General features: G+C 40.6%; 1 long non-coding RNA gene across 2 annotated transcripts in view; it reads right to left on the minus strand.

The window, feature by feature from the left end:
• LOC136288953 (uncharacterized) overlaps positions 1-15,649 on the minus strand; it is a 56,342-nt gene extending 40,693 nt beyond the window's left edge. Inside the window, exon 1 of one of the 2 annotated variants that reach the window (XR_010720668.1) lies at positions 15,520-15,649. This is a non-coding gene — a long non-coding RNA (uncharacterized lncRNA). Of the gene's footprint in view, positions 1-15,303; positions 15,393-15,519 lie in introns of those variants that run through there. The other variant, XR_010720670.1, reaches the window with a different exon arrangement.
• Positions 15,650-20,786: the final 5,137 nt, after the last annotated feature.

Raw genomic sequence — 20,786 nt, forward strand, 5'->3', positions numbered from 1 at the left:
AATGAGAAATATGTGGGTAGGATCCAAAAAGCTTTTAGGCCTTGGTTTCTACTTCGTCTAGACACATGCAAGATGTGCTTTTGCCAGTGCTGCTTCCCATATCAGTGGTCTATTGAGAAACTTCATTATGGTCAGGTCTCCCTCTATACTTTCTTGACCTCCATAAAGACAAAACCTGTGAATGTTATCAATGAGACTTGCCAAGAAAAGGCTTAAAAGGCTCCATTTTTTTTGTTGTTGTTACAGCATGAAAAGCAGTGACAGATTTTGAGAAAATTTCTGCTGTAAGGTCTTGTTTAACTTTTTTTCCTTTATTTCTTATTTTGTATGTTTTCCTTTACATCTCTGTGTGCTTTTTTGCACCTCTTGCTAATATTCTTGCTGGCTGAGAATGAGCACAGTGCATGACTCAGAACCAAGCTCATCACTGTCACTCCATCTCTGTCCATGCCTCCTGGTCTGGGAGGAATCCATCAAGAATTTTCTTCTCCAAGCTGCTGCCATCACAGACACACAGTATGCTTCAGGTCAAACCCTTCCCATTAGATCCAAAAGGACATCCCTCATGTAAATTAAGCATCGAGTTGCCACCTTTCCACCAAGAACCAGAGCAATGAGAAAGGAAAATGCTGATACAAGAATTTTTATGAAGGAGTTCGTCAAGAAAAAAATCATGGGGTTTAATGCTCTGATCCTCTTCATCCCTAAAGCAATAAGGATCTTTTTTTCCCCCACTTCATCTGAAAATGAATTTATGCACAAGTTTGGGAATCAATTTTGGGTTTGATATCCTTGCATGGGGACAGGTACATATCATGTAATCCACCAGTTCAAGCTGAACTGCCAGAAACCTGCAAGTATTGGAGGATCAGGCTCCGTATTACTAAGACTATATCAAGATATTGTTGGGAGTCTGCTGGAATTTTTGTGAGGTTAGCAGTTTGAAGACTTAAGATCTGTCAGGTTACACTGATTAATCACCTTCTTATAGCTGAAAGAAGCATTATGAGGCACTGTTGTGAAAAGAACAGTGCTCACCAGAGAGAACATCAGCTTTGGAAAAACCTGAGAAGTTTTCTCAATGGAAAAATTGACAGAACACTTGAAAGATAAATTATATGCTGAATTATATGCTGTATACAATTTATCTAAAAGCACTTTTTCAAATGCATCACTAAGAATGTTGCCTGTTTTCCAGAGCCAAGAGGTTTGTCACTGATGTTTCCCTCCTGATCACCAACACTGGAGGTAGCACACAGAAAGGAAATAAAAGCAACAAGGATACAGTACTTCTGTGGTCCTCTGTTGTCTATTGTGACCATTGGATAGGATTCATCAGGTGTATAATTTATGATTAAAATGATTCTCTGAGTTCTGTCTGTATGATTCTTATTGATTTTCAAAAAATCATTGACAATTTAAACTATTCGTGGCTTAGGAACAAATTGGACTTTTAAAGACATGCAGACAATATAGTTCTTGATAATGCAGTTTGAAAAACCCAATTGCACAATTCAAAGTTCATTTGTTCATTTTACTAAATCTTTATTGAGTCATTGCAGAGTAGGGCTGGTTTTCCTGTAGAGAAAACACAACAAAAAATTTAAGTTGTCCACACAAGAGAGAACATTCTGTACTTCCCATCATGTTTGTTTCATCTTGTACCATTTGCTTGTCAAGGAAAGCCTGAATTCTCTCCACGGCCAATTCCAAACTCAGTGCTAGAAGGGGAAGTCCCTGGCAAAGAGCGATGGCTACGTGGAGCCCAGTGCCATTGCAGAAAATGCTGCCCTTATTTTGACGGCTGGAATAAAACACTCTTCAAAGCCCTAAAAGAGGTTCAAGCTTGCCCAAGCCTGCCCTCAAGCTTGTCAGAGGTCGGTGAAAACATTTCCATGGGTCCTGGATTATTATCAAGGTAAAGCCACAATTCTGGAAACCTCTGACTGATTCTGCATGTAGGCAGCTCACCAAGGCTTGATGAATAACTAAGAGAAAAATCTAACCAGCTACCAGCTTTGAGAAAGGAGAAACATTTAGATAAGGAGAACAGACTAACTTCCTCTTTCTACAGTCCTGCCTTGCCAGCCAAGAGCAAATATTTCTTCTACAACAGAGAGACACATTCAGAGTGCTCAGTTAAAGGTGAGTCCATCAGTTCCATGCAAGCCCATAACACTGTACCATTCACAGTAGTGGGACATGTGGCCCACTAAGGGTACATTTCCAGGGTTCTGGTCCAGCTTTCCATCAGTAAGTGGAGGGAGGAAGGATATTGCACCTGCACTCTCTTTTAAGGCCCGTCTACACTGTCAAAGCAGAATGACTGAGCCATCCCCTATGGGAGAGCTAGAGATTGTATGACAAATGCCAGGCATCCAAGACACATTTTACAGGGCCATTATTATCAAAACTGGTTCTCAGGAACAAAAAAAATACCATAAGGGCAGCTAGGAAAACTGAGTCAGATACAGGGAGCAATGCCAAAAACAAGTGAACAAATTTAGTTCTTGCAGCAATACGGTAAAGTAGCTGTTTTCCTGAGGTATCTGTTGCTTCTTTTCACACTTTCTTAGCACACTTCATATTCCAGGTTAGCAGCTTTGGTGTGCCTTTGATCTCAGTAGCAACAGGGGAATTGCCAGTTAAATTGTCACTTTCTCAAACTCCCTGTCAAAGACACATCTCTTACATGCAAAATCAGCAGTGCTTAGTCAGATAAAGTGTAGGATTAGTAACAGGGTATGGATGTTTGTATTCACTGATTTTCTTTTTTCTTGTTTTTAAAAATTAAATTTCCATAACTGCGATTATTAGACTTAAGCATCTTTTCCTCTAATGAAAGCGAGCAACCTAAACTCTTGTTGGTATCCACATTTTCACAAGTATTTGAGGCCTACTTTTTCTAATGTGAAAGATAGACCAAAAATCAGAGTATGCTTTTTAAAATTCTGCTGCTGGGGAAGTGATACTCCACTCCCACCTGACTGTCTGTAGCAACAAATCTTGAAGAGATTATTAAGCATGGGTCACATTCTGCATTCACATACACACACTGTGGTTCTGCCTCCAGATGATGTCATGGAAAAGAAAGAGTAATTGTGCAAAAGGCTTGATAAAATTTTACTTGAGAACTGTGGAAGATTCTGGGTTTGTTCTTGAGGTTGAAATGTCTGGTCCAAGCTCTGTTACTAGTTACTGTCTGTCACCATGAACACAGTGTTCTGTTGAGCCATTTGTTTCCTCATCCCCACACTATCAGGGGTTGGTGCCTCTCAGTGAGGATAGAACCTTAAAAAGAAGGAGAGCAGACACAACCATGCTGAGCAGCCCTTGACTGTGACAGAACCCTCCCTGAAATCAAATCGATTATCTTCTGTGTAAGCTACACTTCAAACTTTTGAGGCTTCCAGAAAGCAGACCCAGGCGTTCCTTACGTGGTAGCCACAACCAACAAAAACTTGGAAAACCAGGAGTCTCCATGGCTACCACTCTCCACAGAGCATGGCCCACTAAATGCTTAATGAATGCAAAAGACCTAGACAGGGGAGAAAAAAAGCATTTCTAAATAGACTCCACATCTTCAAGGAGCTGTACAATGAGCCAAAAATCTCACCTCAAGCAGAAATAGTGTGTTACAGGCTTGCTGTCACTAGCAGTTCTGATGTAAAGAAAAGATGACATTGAAAAAAAATAAATCAGGCTAAATGTGGCAGAGTTGGAGAGTGGTTTTCTTCTCCTAGTTGCCAAAATTCTGGCCCAGCACTGTCTGCACAAAGCAATGAGATAAAGACTAGTAGGAAGCCAGAACTACTTCCATTTAACTGTCCATAGCAGTAAGAACCAAACCAGGTATGATCAATATGACACATGAAGCAAGAAGGATTTTTGAATGCATTTCTTCTAAAGACTCACTTGGGTAAAGAAGACAGATTAACATTTAACTAGTCTCCCTAAACAAAAAGGACTGCTTTAGATGCCCCAGACAAATGTGTTCAGATATTGTACATAATAGGAGTGGTGGGACACTGAATGGTGACCTGGAGCTCGATTTTGGATTTATTTTAAGGAGAAGGAATTCCAAGCTGCAACCAACAAATTTATGCCTACTGATTCCTACAATCTCCCTATATTTCTAACTCTGGTCTAATATTACTAGGAGTGGAAAAACACAGCAGGACTTGCTTTAGACTGCTGGAGAGCTGCATTTGTTCTTTTATCACCATGCTGGAGATGAAAGCTGTGTATCACACCTTCTTGCAAAGATATACACAAACCTGAGGGATCACTCAGGGTGGCACACCTAGAGAATGACAATTTTGAGTGAAGGTACAGTAACAGTGCAAAGCCTCAGGAGAGAGAAGAAAATAGCAACATTTTTCGTGATGGTCTCCAGAACGATGGAGAAAAGAGCAGCAGTCTGTCTCCCACCCCATTAAAAGCTCACCCACTGATACTCTGCTTTCTTCCTTGCTTCACATACCTCTGAAGCAGCTAAAAGCAGATTTAGTAGCATGCTGTCACACAGCTCAGCATTGCCAAGAGCAGGCACACATCTTTCAGCTTGACAAAGGAGACCCACGAATTCCTTCTAAGAGATTCAAAGACTTTTCCAGGTAGTTACCTGTTCAAAGTCTGTGGGGAGATAGCAGGGGAGGAGTTTTGCCTTCCCCCATTATCTCATCTCAGACAGTGAACAATGATGAGTTCTCCTTCCTAATAGAGCTTTGGGAAGGGAATCTGTTGAAAGCTACAGCTCTGTACACAGCACGCACAACATGAGAGACCTCCTGGTGCCCAGCACTTACCAGGACTAAATGAGATACCCCAAAGTTTCTCCCCTTCTGACTATGGGAGCAGCTGCCTGATACTGATGCCATAGCACATCAACTTCTGTAAGTGCTAGTATTTTAAGTGGTGGATGTTTTTAGTGTCAACACTTCCTTAGTCCCAGATGTTCAGTGATGTTTTCACTGACTGTAGTGAGTCTAGTGAGTTGTGTTCCCCATCCACCTCCACCAAGAGAAAACAACTTTACAAGCCAGACAGAATTTGGAAGCTCTCTCTAAACTCAGATATGTGTTAGATAACTGAGATGAGGGACAGAACACAGGCTTTCCTCTGCGGATGCTGACCTCGGTGAGCTGCAATGGCTGGAGTCTCCATAGCAGGCAACATGAATGTCCTGAGCAGAGTTAGTTTTTTGCAACTATGCCTGTCCCAAGAATTTCCAAGGACAGGTTGACAGTCATATTTTGAAACCACAGTCACAGAGCAGCCAAAGTTGCAGACTGGAATTTGACTGGCAGGTGGAAGGCCATCCTCACGGAGGTATGGAGGTGTTCACACTCAGACCCACACCCAGGTTTTAATCACCATTGCTGAATGACTTCTCTGGATGCTGACCAAGAGAGCTGGTGAAATCACATTTCAGTGTCCAGGCACTCTGACGTCTCACTGACTTTCTCCTAGAAATGTTTTTACAGAGCTCTCCATCCACAGGCAATGGCTGGATCAGCCTGACTCACCACTGTTGCGATTCTTCCTCTGTGGAGGAGTTTCTGATATCCTTGTGCACATCTGTCAGCAACTTGTTTCACAGGTGGTTCCACAAGTTCAGATGAGACATAAATGGGATATTCACCAAAGTTCATCAAGGTGGAATGAGGCTTTGCATATGCATAACACAGGTGTCCTTACCTCAGTACACTATCCTTGATGGCAGATTTTTAGAAAAAGATAATCAAGAAAAATGAGAAACTGTGCAGAAACCTCATAAGACCTTATTGAGCATCTCTTGATCACTATTTGTTTTTTAACAGAACTCTTATGTGCAGTTCTCTTCTTTTAGACATATGAGATTCTTGTAACTATGCCCATTCAAAATCAAAGGAGTTTTATAGATCTTGTGTACCACTGCTTAATTTTATTTACTTCATCATTCAAAGTCTATATAAGGTGATCCAGATAGAAAGACAGTTTAAAGGAAGTACATGAGTAATCAGTTTCTGTCTTTTGAGAAATTCTTGAACATTACCTAAAACAATCTGAAATTTGCTTCACACTAACTGTCTAAAACAGCTACTTAGAAAGATGCCTTTTAAAAACAAATATTGAAAATGCTTAGTAAAGTGGCCTAAAAAGCCTTTGAATTAGTAGGAATGGAGTATATTTCTATGTTTTTGTTCACAATGGAGAAGGAAGGATTTCTCAGAAGGAAAAAGTGTTTGGATCCAAAACCTCCTGGTTTGAGGCATCCATAAAAATTAACTAAAGCATGTGTGACATTGTGTTGCATATGTTAAGACATGTCATGAGAAGATAAGTAAAATGGCAGGCTAATTAGTATCTATTACAGATTCATTTTAAAAAATGGCCAAATGCAAACTACTGGTCTTAACTTCCATTGGTCATCATGAAGGTTTCAACATAATAGGAATTTCTACCCAGTAGGACAGACACAGATTTCACCATCTTTCAGTAAAATGTAGAACAGGACTCTCTGATGATGAAACAATTTAATACAGCTGTACTGGGTATATGTTATAAACAGCCCTTTCTTCCATCCCTGAAGAGTTAAAGAACTTAATTTCTAAATCTTTATTATACTGCACTATAAAAGGCTTTTCATTTCAGTTAGTCTTGTTGTTCAATATTACAATTTTTAGTTTAATACCCTACAGTTTTCTAAAACTTCCAAAACAACCCAAAGTTTCAAGTATGACCATGTGTTAAGTGTTGACTTTTTTTCCTAACAGAAATCAGTGTTACTGATCTGGAATAATGCTGGTATGGTCACAGTATAGTCTTGAACATTCCAATGTGTAAATAGGTCCACATTTCCCTGCAATTGTTTTAATCTGTTTTAATCTGTAATCCAATATTTCTAATAAGATTAATCTGTTTCTCACATAAACAGAGCTACAGCAAAACAGACTTCACAAAGAAGAAAATTATCTTAGTTAAGCAATGATTTATTTTTGCACAAAATATGCTTGGACCACCATACTCTGAGGACGTATAAATAGTAAGTATGAATCTAGGACCTTGGATTGAGTACTCAACATTCTGTTCTTAGAGAGGATCATCTCTCTTGGGAGCAGTTTTCAGTAATAAACTACAGTTTACAGTTGTTCAGCCAACAATGAAGGTGTTGGGCGAGAGTGACCTAATAAAGTGCCTCACCTGGAAACTGCCTGAAGCTAGATTGCTTCCTGCTCTCCCTTTGGCTGCATAATGACCTGGCCATGCTGACTTGCAAGCTGTACACAACAAATGATTCATGGAATTAGACAGCCATGGAAAGGTATGGTCTGGATGGGACCTTAGAGACCATTTCGCTCCAACCGCTGTTCCATGGGCAGGGACACCTTCCAGTAGGAGAGTTTGCTCTGAGTTCTATCCAACCTGGCCTTGGAAAGTTCCAGAGATGGGGCAGCCACAAGTCTGGGTAACCTGTGCCAGTCTCTCACTGTCCTCACAGCAAAGAATTTCTTCCTAATGTTTGATTCAAACTTGCCCTCATTCAGTTTAAAGTCATTACCCCTTGTCCTGTATCTACATGCCCTGGTAAAAAGGTTCTCTGGCTTTCTTTTAGTTCCTTTAGATGCTGGAAGGGGCTATAATGTCTCCTCACAGCCTAGTTTTCTCCAGGCTGAACAATTTCAACTTCCCCAGTCTGTCTTTATAAGAGAGGAGTTCCGTCCCTCTAATAGGTTTTGTTCCACCAGAAATAATATAATTCTTGTTCCAGCTTGTTCCAACAGTTCAATGTCCTTCTTATGCTGTGGACACCACAGCTGGACACAGCATTGGTCTCCCAAGAGCAGAGTGGAGGTTCAGAATCCCCTCCCATGACCCCATGCAGTCCAGGACACCATTGGTTTCTGTGCTGCGAACTCTCACTGCTGAGTCGTGTTGGGCTTTTCATCAACCAACACTCCCAAGTCCTTTTTCTCAGGGCTGCTCTCCATCCATTCTCTCCATCCATTCTCTGCCCAGACCGTATTTATGCTTTGGATTGTCCAGACTCATGTGCAGGACCTGGCACTTGGCCTCTTTGAACTTCACACAGGCCCACTTTTCAAGCCTACCAAGGTGCCTCTAGATCCATCCTTTCCCTGTAGGATGGCCACCACAGCACATAGCTCAGAAAATTTGCAAAATAGTAGGTGTCAGTGTCCATGTCACCAACAGGGATGTCCCAACCCAGACACCTGAGGGGCCACTCACACTGAACCCAGATGTTGAGACCTTGGCAGGAACTCTGAGTGCGACTGTCCAGCCAATTCCTTATCCACCCAGAATTCAGTCGACAATATCCTATTCAGAGACAAGAATATTGTGAGGGATAATGTCAAATGCTGTGCACAGGCCCAGGAAGATGATGTCAGCTGCTCTTCCCTCTCCCACCAACACTGTCACCCCTCCATAGAAAGCCACCAAATTTGTCAGGTATGATTTGCCCTTAGCAAAATCATGTTGGCTGGCACCAATTATTTTTTTATATTCCATGTGTCTTAGTGTATTTTCCAGAAGGATCTATTCCATTATGGTTTTGGCACCTAAAAACTGACTGTCCTGTAGCTCCCTCAGTCTTTCTTTTTTACTCTTTTCTAAAATTGGGGTTTCCCATTTTCCACTTAGTGATAACTTCATTAGTCTGCCATGACTTTTCAAAATTATGATGGATATGTTGGATCATGATGGATAGTGTTTAGGTCCTTCATCTGTCAGCTCTCTCAGGGTCTCATCAGGATCTCCTCAGGTCCCATAGATTTGTGCACCTTCAGGTTTCTTAAATTTCTCAAACCTGATCTTCTCCTACAGAATATGGTTCTTTATTCTGCTAGTCCCTGCTGCCTTTGCCTTCTGTAACTTGGGCAGTGTGGCTGGAGAGCCTGTTGGTGCAGACCAAGGCAACAAAGTCATTAAATACCTGAGCTTTCTCCATGTCCCAGGTAACCAGGTCTCCCATTTGCCTCTGAAGAGGGCCCACATTTCCTCAGTCTTCTTTTTATCCCTCATGTACCTATAGAAGTTTTCTTCTTGCCCTTGATGTTTCTGTCCAGGTTTAATTCTACCCAGGCTTTAGCTTTCCTAACCTGATCCCTGGCTGCTCAGGCAGGGTTTTTTCCTCCTCTTAGGCTATCCATCCTTGTTTTCACACCCTACATGCTTCAATTTTGTTGTTCATCCACAGAGCTCCCTGGCATTTTTGCCCGCCTTCCTCTTCATTGGGCTGCATTGCTTCTCAGCTCTGAGTAGATCCTGCTAATATTAACCAGTTTTCGTGGGTTGGTCTTCCCTGCAGGACTTTATCCCATGGGACTCTACCAAACAGATCCCTGAAAAAGCCAAAACTTGCTCTCCTGAAGTTCAGGGCAGTAAGTTTGCTGCAGACCCTACTCATTGCCCTAAAAATACTTGAAATCTAGCCTTTCATGGAATTGTGGGATTTCATGGTCACTGCGGCCAATGCTTCTCTTAAACTTGACATTCCCCTCTGCCCCCACCCTGTTGGTGAGGCAAAGGTCTATGACAGAAGATCTGCTCGTCATTTCCTCTGTTAGTTGGAGAAGGAAGTTGTCATCAGCACATTCCAGGAACCTCTTGGTTCACATATGTTCTGTTGTGTGTCTGACACACATCATATCTGAGTCTTTTTTGGTATTCAGGCCCTCAAGACTCTTCCAATGACTCCAGATGACTGTCAGCTGAAGTAGAAGGCTGGTTGTATGTTTCGGACACTGGACTGGGACTTGTTTCATCTCATGGCTTTTCCAGTGGATTCCTATCTAAGCTAAGTCACTTTTACCTCCCCATGACTCAGTTCCTTACCTGTAAATTGCATTTGAAATTATTCTCTTCATATGTGACCTGCAACACATTTGGACCTCAGGCTGTCTTAAAACAAAAGCAAATGCAATGCCAGGACGGACCCCAAGAGCAATACAGACAGAATGATCATGTCCTACCTGAAAGAGCTGTTTGATACAAGCTGAAGAATGCCAGCTAAAATCTCTTACAGCTTCTCCCCTCCTTGTGTGAGAGTTAACAGGTGACAAATTAACACATTAACAGGATCAGAATTACCAGAAAACAAGCAAGGAAAGGGAATTATGTGGTGGTGTCAACCAAGCACAATCAATATCATTAACTCAAGTACTGCTCATAACTGGTCTTTCCTTCTGACTGTGATTTGATATCACTTAGTTATTGAAAAATTTGTTAGAAGTAGATGGGCAAACTAAATTTATTCCAATATATTCCTTTCTGTATCCATATCTGCATTTGTGTGTACATGAATGTGCTTTCCACTCATGCTGATGAAGTTATACATGCTGGGGAAATTTTCCAGTCTTTTTTTTTGCCTGCATCTAGATTACAAGCTTATGGAAGACCCACAAGGCAAACACTGGCCTGAATTTACTCACACATTGCATATCCTGATTTCTATGCCCATTTCAAGAGCTGTGTTAAGCAATATGTTTAAGATTGTAGGGTCAAATGCAAAATGATGAAGACAATATAAAATTAGCTCCTGCAAGCAACATCTCATCACAGAAACCACTGACTACCTGTTATAATACCTATTTTAGCTTAAGGATGGAACCTATTTTCTTCCACATGTCCCATCTTTGTGTATCTTGACCAGGCAGCCATCAGTTCAAGTTTGCTCAAGTAGCTTAAGAGCTACCTTTTTTTTTTTCTTTTTTTTTTTTTTTCTTTCTTTTTTTTTTTTTTTAATTTTTTAAGTGGAGGTTTATTTGCATTTTGAGTTTTTTGTTTGGTTGTTTTTTGTGGGCATTTTGCTTGTTAGTTTTCTGTTTGGTTGGTTGTTGTTGTGGTTGTGGGTTTTTTCGGACATTTTGGGTTTCTTTAATTCTAGTTTCAGCAGGCCATGGTAGTGATTGACAAGAAAGCTCAACAATGCTCTTTGTACCTTGCTCAGCCTCTCCTTAATAATGGTTTGCACTCACTGCTGTCAATGTCAGTCATCTCTCAATGCAGATAAAATTTCCACAGGAGTTTGGTCATAATTTAGGAAGTTGCTGAGCACAAAGAAATTGAAAAGGGCCTCTGGAGGAAGTTTCCATATAGGTATTAACAGGACTCTACTACAAGAAAACACTCCTGGCAAATCAGAGAAGAATCTCATAGGAACAGGGGTACCATGAAGGCAATGGTAAAATGTTTACTATGGATGCATTCCTTCTGCTAACATTCTCAAAAAATCTTTAAATGGTGAAACACACCAAAATAAACCCAAGATGCAAATACATGAAGCACTGATAATTTCAAGCCAAACTGCTCATGTCAGGCAAGGAAACGTACAAAAGTAACGTACACAGGATAGTAGGTAAGAAGAGTTCTAGGTTGAGTTCTAGGAAACCTCAACTAGACCTTGCTGTCTTGACCTCTAACTTAGCGCAAAGTTCTGGTAAACACCCACCTTACTCCACAAAAGTGAGTTTTACATGTTGTGCAAAAAGCACTAGAAGACTTGCATAGCTCCTTCACTTTGACATTTCATCTTCACTTTGGATAAAGAGATGTCACTTGGTGATGTGACAGAAGTGCCGTGTATTATATCTGCCGCATCACTGGCTTTATCAAATCAACATGGATAATTCAAGGCTACTGCCTTTCCCTTTTAAAATACTGGTGTGCCTGAGTTTAATTTTACTTCTTGCTTATGAAACTAATTCTGTATGGCAAAAGAAATGTTAGAGCTATTGCACATCTCAGATTTCAGGAGATCCTTACAGGAAATAGTCATTCACAAAGCAAGAAAAACGTTTGTAACTCACCTTTAATTTCTTGATTGCTAAGGAAATATTGCTGAGACATTGGAAAGGTATTTCTTACCATCATCATCCTTCTGCACAGACATTAACTATTGTAGATACAATTACTTGCAATAAACTTGTTTTCTCCACTGCATATCCAGATGATCAAGAATTTTCCCTGCATTTTTATCTAAATACTTCCATGATTTGTCAGTGCACTAGTTTATAACTTCAAACCACTAGTTTATGACTTCAAACCATAACAAAATATTAATGAATGTTTATCAGTCTTGAGGGGAGTGCTGAAAAACAGTGAGATTAAGTGATTCTCTAATGGTCATACAGGAGGACTGTGTCAACTAAAACTGAGTACAGAGCTTCAGTTCCTGTTCAAAGAATTTATGGCAGTATTATCTTTTCTAATTGCAAGACCCGAAAGTAACACAGGTTTTTTTCTCTAAATGCATACTCTTGATTTGTATTCCAAGAAGTCACAGGAGTTCTCAGAGTCTTGGCTGAGAATTTGTTGTTGTAGGTTCTGTCCAAACTCTGCATAAAAAAATAAGAAAACCTTAGGAAGCCAACAGATGAAAACAGCTATAGCAGGGAAGGAGAAAGAAAGGATGGAAATGTTTGATGGGGGAGGAGAAAGAAAGAGCAGAACCCTATTTGGGATTGTGAGGAGAAGGCATCCCCATACAGCAGAGAGTCAATCCTCATAGCAGTGACCATACAAATTGTCTTAATTAAGGTTTTTTATGAAGAATTTGTTGTGGAGATGAGGCAAAGACTAATGGAGACCTCATACCAAATTAATGCAGCAGCACAAGGAAAGCACAAAGGGTCCCTTTTGGAGATACTAAATGCCAAAGGTGAAGATCAGAGATGGGAGATGCTATCTTAATGAAGCATCTTTCAGTGAATGAGAGGTAATAGGTAGGAAAGGTCTGAAGGGTCTTGTAAATGAAGGCAAGCAGGCTATATCCCAATTGTTAAGAAGGAAAAATAAATGGACAGATATTAATTGAAGGGACTTTCAGTCAAAATTACAGGTTCGAGAGATTTATAAGAATGAGATAAGATGGCCAAAATCTCTGTCAAAGACCAGAATATTTTAAGTACAGCACAAGATGTGAGGACCCTGACCAGTCATAGGTGTTGTAGGTAGAGAAGACAGAGCCATGTAAAATGTGATGTGAAAACAATGTGAAGATTAAGTTATAGCACGGATCTGAGTTTGTGAAGAAAGCTGAAGACATTGCCCAGTGTGACAGGTAATTTTCCATTGTGATCATCTGAACAGGTTGATGAAGCAGCTCAGCAAATGGCACACCTAAGAACTCTGTTTTGAATGTGTCTACCTTGATCCAAGGACTAGACACCCAGGCAGATTTCAGAAACAGACTTAGATTCTAGACCAGAGTGAAGAAGACAGGTCCAGGTAACAGTGTTGATCTCTTTGTCAACAGCATATAATAGTAATGAAATATGGAAAATGAAAACACCTTCTCTTTATTTCTTATGTAGCTTTGTGTATGTGGACATATAAGAATATTATATACTTATATGAGCTAGAGTGTTAGCATCTTGTTTTTGACAATGGCCAGAAACAGATATAATTGGACCTAAAATGTCATTCTAGAGTTAAAAAAGTATTGAGTCACAAGTCCAAAGGGAGTACTTCCAAAGTATTTTATGTTGATTTAATTCTGCATAGTCTTCTTCCTCTGACTTTAGCAAGGGCGGAATTGCAGCAGATTTTGCATTTTAAGAGTCTTACTCAATGTGAAAGAGAATCATGGGGATGTAAATAGTACCAGGACATTTCAATGGCTTGTTCTATTTAGTTTCACTGATGTAAATCATGAGCAAGGCAAGAAGATTATGTGAATGAGTAAGAGAAGGATGAAATACAGAATTAATTAATACATACCCTGCACTGCAGAACCTGCTTACCTTCCTGTGAAAACTTAGGAAGAGGATCTTTTGGAGTCAGAAATAAACCCCCTTTTACTTCATGGAGTTCTGTTACTTATCTGCAGCCCAAGGTATGTTATTAAAGAAAATTAGATCAAAATTTGCATGACCCCTCACCCTCTTCCAGCATCCCTTCACGTTCCTTTCCCACACAACAAAATCTCTGTGACTCCATTAAACAAATACCCAGGGGTTGCTTGGACATTAGGATTTAGAGCACATCAGAACTCTCTGTATATTACACATCCCAGACTTGAAGCAGAGAACTGCAGTGAACAACAAAGGGCTGTGGTTGCCTCCAAAAAGAGACTTTTTCTGTCTGGGGGTTGAACAAGAGAAAACTGGTGGCCACAGCCACCAAGGTCCACAGTCCTATGTCCTCTTAGATGCTCAGACTGGCTGTTGGCTTCTAGCGTTCCCTATTTAATTTTATTTATGGGGAACAACTTAATTCCTTAATGTGTGGAATGGATGCAGGAAGAACATACAAAGAAGAAAGGTACCAGCTACATCCAAAAATCTGTCCAACACATCTTATCAGTCTTCACTGAGGTTTATGCATCCTGTCAGCTCTCCCATATGGAATAGCACCTTGCTCTGATGGAAGCTGCATGGAGAACATGTGGAGAAGAATCAGGTGTTACTGTTCAAGGCTAAGGGCTTGAGGAGTTGGCCCACGGTCAGGAAATTTTATATTATGCCATCCTGGATGAGGCAGTCCACCATGGAAGGCAGTAATTTCCACAAGGAATGGTGACAGCAGACTGGGGTTGCTAAACAACTGGAATCTGTTAGTTCAGGGTTTTCATAAGCCCTACAATGCATTAAAAATCACATTATTGGCTGTTTATTGTAGATAAAAAAACTAATGCAAGCAATGAGAAGATTCTAGCACTGATCATATCAATATTAGAAAGAGCAATTACGAGTGTTGTCACACAAACACACACAAAAAGAAAGTAAAGGAAGCTCGGCCTCACTAACATTTAGAGTTATAAAGTTTTTATATTCATCGTCCTTCTTTCCTTTGTGATTTCCACAGAATTTTCACTTCCAGAGATGTTATGCACTTGCTTTCAAAGGAATTAAATATTTTCATCCAGGAAAGTAATTTCACAGCAAAGTAACAGAGAGCAATGTCCTGGGTATTCATTTTCCGAGCCAATCTTTCAAAGTCAGTTTGTGTTCCAAGAAGCAGAGAACACATGAAGAGGCATAAATCCTTTGTACTTGGTTTCCACAACCCTCCTTCTCTGCTCTTCCCCAAGCACAGGCTGCCTGTGCAGAAAGCACATGAAAAGGAGTACATGGTGCTGGAAGAGGAGAGCTCTGAACTCCTGCACAAGGCAGCTGCGTGCTCCCTACCGCACCGAGCCCGAGACCCGCACCGCGCAGTGGCTTCACCTTTCATGTGTTGCACTGAATGTGATATCACCATACCCATCGCAATAATTCAGTCTATTTTCTCCTCACTGTTATAAGAACTAAAGGAGAAAGCTCAGAGTCTAAGGTGAAAGAAGATGAGATGACTTACTTCCTTGGATACTTCTGTGCAGATGAAAAGCTAATCCTGATAAAACCAACTCTGAAATCCTTCCAACCCACCTTTAGTCAAGGTCACACATTATTAGACAAGCAAGGTTAAAGCCACACAATTTTCAGAACCAAAAGAGATGGCTGGGGGAGGGAGGAAGGGGAGGGGGAGCGGTGGTTATAGGAAGCAGGGGAAGCATCTCCCTCCTCTACTCACGGTCTTTGATGTGTTTCAGGAAAAGAAAAAATTAGAAACCTTCCCGGCTTTTCATGAGAGGTCCAGGGTGTGCTGAGAACTAGGTGGACAAACAAGGCCCTGGCTACTCCTTTGTTTTGCAGAGCAGACATGCCCCATAACCTTGAGGATGACAACAACATTTGTTCCTCACACAAAGATAAAGCTGGCCAGTGACTGCACTTCCCCCTCCCCTCACCCAACCACAAGCAGAACAGGCAGGATGTCGAACAAAGAAGCAGCAGAAACAGCAATGAGCATTACGCTCAGATTAGAGGACATTCAGAGACTGTAAAAGATCCATTAAAATAAGCACAGACCCACTTTCAATGAGGAAAGGGTCTTTTCTCTCTTCTCCTTTGGTTTATATTGTTAATCTTTCTTCCTGGATGACTTCTCACAAATGCTTTTTGTTTTCTCCTGTGGTTTTACGTGCCAGGACTATAAGGAGGAAGGGACTGAGGCTCTTTCTTGGCAAGATTTCAAATCACTTCTATAGGAGACATAGACCCTATTGCCATCTCTCTAAGGGTATAAATTAAAGGAGTGGTGATGAGCAGTCCAGAGCAATTCAAATGCTGGTAAAGCTTAGGTCCTTCTCCAGTCCCTCATTACAATGAACACTGGCATCTGCTGCACAGGCTCAGCTGGAAGAATAAACCTACACATGAGAAGAAGTGGATGAGCAGAAAGCCTGCATTCACATTGCATCATCCCATGATGACACAGAAATTGCTAATTATAATACAGCATGGAAGTAGAACATAATTGCAGACAATTCCCATGGTGAAAAGGCTCCCTTTGGATTATATATATGTGCATATATACACACATATACATTGGCCATATTCTAAGTAAAGCTATCATTTCAGAGAGGCAGCAATTTTATGTTGTTTACAAACCTTTTCCCAGAGTGAGCGCTACTGTGATGGCATTTTTCTTTCAATTCATCTGTCTTCCTCCCTTATATATATTTAGACAAATAAAAATTATTCTTGACAGACGTAGCCCACATACCAGCTTCACATCTGCTGCAGGTAACCTATTTTCATTCAGCTTAAAGTGCATTCTATAATTTTTATTCAGGACTCCAGCCATTTGACCAAGTGAAAAGTTTTCAAGGTGCCTCATAGAGTCCAAAACACTATTTTAGGAAAACACAACCCAGCCACAAAATAGATACTTTTTACAATTCTTTCACCTCCTTTCCTTTTCCCTCACAGATGATACAACTGGTATATGTCTTGGAAATAAACATCTCCTAATAACACAAGGTTGAGCTTCTCATTCAGGCTTGGACTGAATTTGTATAGGATGAGATTTGGATTCACAAATCTAGATAAGAATCCTGTGCTTCTCTCCTCCAGATGGATGCACAGGAAGTATCTGCATCTTGAGTGTCAAATTGTGTCCGTTCCTGCACCTCTCTGTGAAAGGGAGTAAAGATGAAGGAAGTTTTTCTTCTCTCCAGAGGTCTAAACCACACTGACAGTCAACCTGTTAGCTCTCATGAGTTCTTGATGAAACCCCTGATGGTGATGGCATTTTGCACTGCAGCCAATGAGAAGAATGATTTACTGATACCTAATCTCATATTTTGTTGTGACAACTCCCTCACTTACCTTTGTACTGAGGCCAAGACCAGATTCATACCCCCATCTCAGACAGAAGCCAAAAAGGGATTTTAACTGTTTTTAGAGTAATCTTGATTAAAATGAGTTAGTTTGCCAGGTAGTCTCCAAATTAACCTTCATCCAGTATGTCCATCACAGTGCAGCCATGTCTATGTAGGTAACTGGTAAATTACATTTTCAGTAAAACAAATAATCCTGGAATGAGGAAACTGCTTTAACAAGATGAATGAACAGGTTCCAGGTATACTTTGTGCTCTTTGTAGCAACTGTATCCATGCAAACACCTGCACACGTTCACAACAAAAGGGAAATGGAAAATATGGTAGAGAGTTTCAGAAATCAGTAGTGTTTGGGGGTCACTGGATCCAAATCCTTACAAGTAACCCTCCTTTTCTGAAGAGCACTGGAAAAGAGGGCAGAATGCTTTCTGATAATCTGACTCCTAAAGCAGAGCTCAAATTGAGCACCTAAAAACTGATGGGTTTCTTGCTTTTTCTTTATTTTTAATCTTAATCACAGGATTTCAACTGTCATCAGTGTACTCTCAAAACCAGATGTTAGATTCTTCTCGTCATCATCAAAATCCACTTCCACTTACTTAAATGCTACTCCTATGCTTCCCTGGAAACATTCTTACTTTGTGTTTCTGAACCATCCCTCTCCCAGTGTTTTTATTTCTAGGTGGCTGTTGTTGTTTATCAGAGCTTTATGTGTGTTACAATGCAGAAACAATTACATGGGGGAGGCCAGGAGCATGTTAACTACAATAAAAACAGTTGTCATAAACACTCTGCATCTTAATGCATAGCTTCAATCTTTACATAAGATTAATTAAAGAGCAGATGTTCTGTCATACTTTGCATTAGGTGTGGTTATCTCTGAGATTCTGGCTCTTCCATTTGCCATGCTTTAATTTGTGTTATGCATTTTGAGCCTGAGGCATGAGTAGTCAAGTGGTAAACATTAGATATACAGAACCACATTTCCAAAATGCACCTTCACTATTAGGCTGGCTAATATGATTCTGCTCTATTTTAAGACTGATTCGCCTCCCGCCCCCCGCCGTTTTCATTTCCTTTTGACATGTTACATGGCAAGAAGACAGACCAATGGGAGAAGACAGACAGACAAACAGACAGGTGCATTCTGTGTGAGTGTATGGATTTGTGCATATGAGCAACAGTAACATGAGGGGCTTTTTTGTAAAGTGAGCCATATGTAGAACATTAATTGCACATATCAGCCACTGCTGCTGAAATTCTTTATCTTATACACAGAAGAAGTTTCTGCTGAATAGCCTGCATTTTTTTTTTCTGGAGGTTTGTATACCAGCTACATGAGGGCACTTTTATTTCTGTTGTTTTGAATCTGAGGCTCCAAACTGAATTCTAATTTTCTAAATGCAACTGCTGGAAATTGATGCCTGAAAACTTTTCAAGCAGTGATCAAAGTCTGATGTGAATTAATTTGTCATCATAACAGAGCACTGCTTACAAATCATTTCAGGCTGGATTTCAGCAAAGGCAATAGATATCTAGGTTGACAATTTCATTTAAAAGGATAGAAAGCCTTACACTTTTCTTTCATTGGTATCCTGATTTAATGAACATACAAACACATCATCACCATATGTTCTAAATATCAGCTTCAGTGCTTGTTCTTAGCAAACATCTTGGGAAAATGCCAATGAGTGAAGCTTGGAAGAAGCTTGAAAGGGTTTTGAGACATATTGCTGCAGCCTGGGAAAGCAAATCCACTGGTGACTAATTACTCAAGAATTTAATTTGAATAGCAATGTCAATAAATTGCCAATACATGCTTAAGAGATATATAATGACAGAATTCATACTAAGCATAACAAAGCCAGTTGTGTTAGTGACTGGATTTCCAAATGCATATGAAACATTAATCTCCACAGCAGGTCATAAATATGTGATGAAAATGTCAGGTTTCCTTCCTCACTATGAAACCTTTGGATAAGGTATTACCACAAACAAGACTCTGGGCCAGAGGGTTGTTGAACACCTGTCCCTACCTCCTGTACCACATCGCCCAATGAAATACTCCACTCCCCAACTCCCACCCTCTCTCTGATCCCATACAGAAGAACCCACATGCCAGCACACAACCCTCCCCATTTTCCCCACCCTTAACATTCCCACATCCTTGATTTTGCTTTTTCCTGCCCATGAGTGCCCCTTATAGAATTTCTCATTGATTAGTGGCACTTATTTGTGTGAAGTGACTCATCAACCAAGACCTCCACTGCTGGCTTTTGCTAACAGAGGGCTTTCAAACTCTAGCAGTTTTCTTTTTTTAGCCAGATATTTTTTTTTTTTTCCACAGCAGGAAACTCAGTGAGCTTGAAATAAGAAAAGTGCTGACAATGCTGTTAGAACTTCAACCAAGGCCCTTAGGACAATGTAGTCAAATAGTCATGCGAGATATGGTTTCATTTCCAAAGTACTGCTCCTATTCTTCAACTGAGACAATAATTATTGAACAAATCTTCACGTTCACCCACATTCTGTTCTCTCATGTTTGTTTTATTTGTTTTTCTCTCAATTTGATGAGAGCCAGACTTTCCAGTTAATGATGTGGTGGAGGTGGTGGTAGAGGATTAATGATGGGTATCAGTGAAGGGCTTTGTTCTGCGCAATGAAATATATTTAGGTATTTTCTGCAGCCCAGGGGATTGACAGCAGGATACAAAGCCTTGTACCTCTGTGTGGTCAATTCACATCCACTCTGAGTTAATAAATCATGAGAGCCACAACTCCTGCGTGGCTGCCTGTGAGATGACATGAAATGGCTTGGTGTTTTTTAGCACATTAGCCACTTGTGGATCAGTTTGGTAAAACAAATCAGGGTAGCTGATCCAGTCACTGGCTTCAGCACCAGGGCAGCCTGGCATGTCCAACTGTGCTTGCCCATGGGCACTTGTTCTCACCAGAATTTGGTGAAGTTAATTGTAAACTTTGGGCAAGAAAGGCAAAAGGTCATTTTGCTTTTCGATGCTAATTCCACACTGACCTCCCAGTCCAAGCTCACCAAAAATACGCTTTTTTTTACTTTTCATCAACAAAACTCACAGTTTCACAGCTGATGGGACTCATAGGACTTAGAGAATGTGGAGGCCTCTGTCAGCAACACCCCAGAATAACACCTGGAAAACATGATATTTCACCACTGAACTGACCCAGGGGTTTCCCAAATGAGCTTGTGAGGCAGTCTGAGATCACAGCCTCAAGATAGCTTGCTAAGCCTCTGGAAAATACTTCAGAAATTCCTTTTCTTGATGCAAAAGACTCACCAAGGTTACCCCTCCTGGCTATCCCCCAGTGATTAAGTCACTAGTCCAAGGATGGCAAAAAAACAGGCATCTTTCTGGGGCCAGAGGAGCCTTTGAGTCTGTCTTGAAGGAAGGTAGTGTCTCTGGTGGAGAATAGTCTTCCCCTTTTTTTAGGTTTCACTCTGAAAAAAAAAATAGATGAAAAAGAAGTCAGCCAACAACAGCTGTAAAACCAGGCACAGGCATAACAAAAACCACCATCTCCTTCTGGAACAGCTCTGTAAGTAAAACTGAAGAAGTGACAAAACAAGAAGAGCTTTAAT

The sequence above is a fragment of the Chamaea fasciata genome, unplaced genomic scaffold (genome assembly GCF_029207755.1).
Source record: "Chamaea fasciata isolate MVZ Bird 193981 ecotype frontalis unplaced genomic scaffold, bChaFas1.0.hap1 SCAF_4, whole genome shotgun sequence".
In the NCBI taxonomy this organism is placed as follows: Eukaryota; Metazoa; Chordata; class Aves; order Passeriformes; family Sylviidae; genus Chamaea; species Chamaea fasciata.